Genomic DNA, 4,147 nt, shown 5'->3' with positions numbered 1-4,147 from the left:
ATTCCTAAATGTTTTAGGATTTTGTAAAGCCCTTTTGGTTATTGGTTTCTAATTTAATTCCATTATGTTCAAAGAACATACTTTGTATGACCTGAAACTTTTAAAATTCTTTGACGCTTGCTTTATGGCCCTGAATATGGCCTATTTTGGTAAACACGTTCCATGTGCACTTGTAAATAATGTGTATTCTACTGTTGTTAGGTGGAGGGTTTTATAAGCATCAATTAGGTCCACTTGGCTGATTGTGTCGCTTAAAGCTTCTATGGCCTTGCTTTTTCATTTGTCTCCTCTATTCCTTTTTCCTCTCCCCCTCTTTTTCTGCATACTTTTGAGTTAATTGAATATTTTAAATAATTCCATTTAATTTATCCTTTTCGTATCCACATAGTTGCCATTGTTGGTGATTTTCATTCCTTTGTGTAGATTTATATATCTGTTATCCTTTTCTTTTTGCTTCAAGGATCTCCTTTAACATTTGTCGTATTTCAGGTGATAAATTATTTTAGCTTTTGCATGGCTGAAAAAGTCTTATCTTACCTTCAGTCTCAAAAAATGTTTTCAAAGATATAATATACATCTAAGATATATTCAAAAGATATAATTAAAATTTGGCAGTGTTTTTTTCTTTCAGTATTTAGAGATACTGTTCCATTATTTTCCGGTTTGCATTATTTATGACAGGAAGTTTTTTGTCATGCTTATCTTTGTTTCTGTGTATATAATGTCCCTGGTTGCTTTAAAAATTTTTCTCTTTATCATTGGCTTTGAGCCATCTGATTGTTCTGTGCCTTAGTATAGTTTTATGTTTCTTGTGCTTAGGGTTTATTGAGGTTCTTGGTTCTGTGAATTTACAGCTTCATAAAATTTTGAATAATTTTGACCATTATTTCTTCAAATACCTTTTCTGTTCCCCTCTCCCACCCAGCTTCCTTTATTCCCTGGGATTCCAATTACACATATGTTAGGCTATTTGAAGCTCACTGATGCTCTGAGAAAAGTATATTGGATGGGTTTAACAGCAGATAGACATTGTGGAAGAACATACTGGTAAACTTGAAAACATATAAATAGAAATACCCAACATGAAACAGAGAGAAAAAAGACTAAAAAAATGAACCCAGCTGACATTTTCACTGCAACTCCATGAGAGACTATGAGTCAGAATCACCCAGCTATGCTGCATCCTAATTCCTGACCCAAAAAAGCTTTGAGGCAATACATGTTTGTTAATCCCAGCCAAGGTGGGCAAGGGATTTTGGGAGGCCAAGGTGGGCAAATCGCTTGAGCCTAGGAGTTCGAGACCAACCTAGGCAACATGGTGAAACCCCATCTCTACAACAAATACAAATATTAGCCAGGCATGGTGATGCGCACCTGTCGTCCCAGCTACTGGAGGTTGTGGGGGGCTAAGATTGGAGGATTGCTTGAGCTCTGGAGGTCAAGGCTGCAGTGAGCCATGGTTGCGCCCCTGTACTCTGGCCTAGGTGACACAGTGAGAACCTGTCTTAAAATAAATAAATAAATAAATAATAAATGTTTGTGGTTTAAGCTGCTAAGTTTTGGTATAGTTTGCTGTGGAGCCATAGATAACTAATCCATCGTCTTTGAATTTTCCTCTAACTTCTCTCTGTGTAAGTCTTTCCTCTTTAGCAACTGAGTGATAAGAAAAGAATCATGAATACCCTATTAACTGTACTTTCTTTCAAAACTTTTCATGATTATTTTTTATTTTTATATTTTTTCCTTTTTAGAGATAGGGTCTTGCCATGTTGTCCAGGCTGATCTTGAACTCCTGGGCTCAGGGAATCCTCCCCTACCTTGGCCCCCCAAAGTGCTGGGATTACAGTCATGAGCCACTGCACCTGGAGTGTTTTTATTGTATGGCTTCCATTCTTGTAGTCTAGGTTGATTGTGATGATTTTGGCTGTACACAATAGAAAACCAATTCAAGTTGGCTTCAACATATGGAGTCACATACTAAGAAGATTGCATAATAAAAAAGGCTGGAAGACTCCGGTGTTGGTTGATCCCACAACTCAGTAAAGTTATCTAGCACCTGGCTTATTTTTATCTTTCTGCCCTGCCATCCTCATTGAGTTCTCTTCAAGCTAACTCCCTTCCTGGTCCCAAGATAGCTGCCATGGGTTCAGGCAACACGTAGAGACCCTACGACATCCAGAATCAGAAGCCTTTTACAGACTTTTCCCTTCTCATTTAATTGGCCATTGCTTGCCTGTGCCTAAACCAGTCACTGTTGAGGGGAGTGGGACTACAATGGTAGTCTTAAACCAGTTGTGATTCAACCCCTGGGACTGGAGCTGTGGCCTTCATTTTCCAAGATACATGGCCACATGGGCAATAAAGTACCTAAACAAATCTTGCGTTCTGTTACAAGAAAGAAGGGGGGCAGTGGCTACTGAGGAGGCAACTGTGTCTGTTTCCTTCTGTTTGACTCTGTCTTCCAATGTGGTCAGATGTCTGACCATGTCAATGCTTTGATTACATCCTGCAATGACTTCTGATTAATAACTTCTGATTAAATCCCAAGTTCCTACCATGATGGTCCAGGTGTACATGACCAGGCCTTTATCTACTTCTCCAGTCTTTTCTTCCACTGCTCCCACCTTGCACATTAATACTGCATCAAACCAAGATAGTCCGTGTTTCCCACCCATGCCAGGCCACACCATTAGCCTTCAATGCTCAGCCCGGGCATTGTTTCCTCCAGAAGGCTTCCCAGAACTTCCAGGTGATCCACGTACCTCTCTTTGGGTCCCCATAGCACCCTGTGCATCCATCCCTCTCTCTCAGTCCTCTATGATATTGACATTTCTAAGCACCACCTGCTGAATAAACCTTTTCTGAACAGAACTGCACCCCTGCCAACCTCTCTCCTGAGGCTCCAGGCCTACTTGACATGTGTACTGGGTTGTCCTAGTCACCTGAATCCCAACATGCCCAATAAGTGTCATATCCTTATCTGGCCCTGATCATTTCTTCCCCCTGCATTCCTTATCTTGGAGAATGTACTTCCATCAAGCTGCCAAGGCAGGAATTTGGGAACTACCCTTTCCCTCTCTTAACCTCACATCCATTTTGTCACCAAGCCCTGTCCCTCTTATCTTCAAATGCCTCCCTAATTTCCCTCTTTTTTCTTCTCATTGCCTTAATTCAACCCCTGATCATCTCCCTGGGTCATTGCAGCTGGCTCCAAACTGATGTCCTTGTCTCTATCCTATGCTGTCCTTTCTCCACTCTGTGGCCAGAGTGTACTTTTTAAGAAGGTCACTCTAGTGTTTAAATCCTTCGATGCTCTCTATTTCCTTATCAAACTACTTTTCTTGGTTGTAAGACCCTTCCAGTCTGGCTCCTATTTAATTCTTTAGCCATATCTCTTATCATGCTCTCACACTCAGGTGAACTCAAGCCATATGGGATTATTTCCAATTTCTCCAAAGTAATTCCCTGAAGTTTTTTTCTCTGCCTGAGTGTGAATCTCCTCACTTCTCCCCATCATTGACTCAGAGTCCTCGTCCTTCAGGACTCAGAGGTAGCTTTACTGCCCTGGGAAGCTCCCCCATCCCCAGCTGCTTTCCCAGGTTGATCCCGTGTTGCTGCCACTGTCACTGCTCCTAGCTCGCAGCCAGGTTTTAGTAGGAGACAGAGTGGAGGGGCTCTGACACTAAACACACACTCTTGGATTACAGCCAAGACAGTGCCAGGGAAGAGCGGTACAGGGGACTCGTGGAGTAAGTAATAGGGGGCCTGCTCTAGCGGAGGAGTCAGGACGGCTTTCCCGAGGAAGTGATGCTTACATGGGGACTCTAGGGATGAGGAGGAGTTGGTGGCCAGCTGAAGAAGATGGCAGAAGCAGGTGTTGGTGGTTTTCCAGGCAGAGGAACATCACATGGGAGGCCCTGAGTGGTGGGAGATGTGGCTCTTTGAGAAACTGGAGGGAGCTGGTGTGGCTGGATGCAGAAGCAGCTGGGAGTAGGGAAGGATGACACAGGGGAGTGCAAGGTTGGGGGAGTGGGGTCAGCCGCCCCTATATGGAGCCACATAAAGGAGCAACATAAAGGAGGACTTTGGGTTTTATCCTGAGAGCTCTGGGAAGCCATTATGGGGTTTTAAGCAGAGAAGCAATATG

Source organism: Theropithecus gelada, chromosome 1 (genome assembly GCF_003255815.1).
Source record: "Theropithecus gelada isolate Dixy chromosome 1, Tgel_1.0, whole genome shotgun sequence".
Taxonomy (NCBI): Eukaryota; Metazoa; Chordata; class Mammalia; order Primates; family Cercopithecidae; genus Theropithecus; species Theropithecus gelada.
This window is presented reverse-complemented; position numbering follows the sequence as displayed.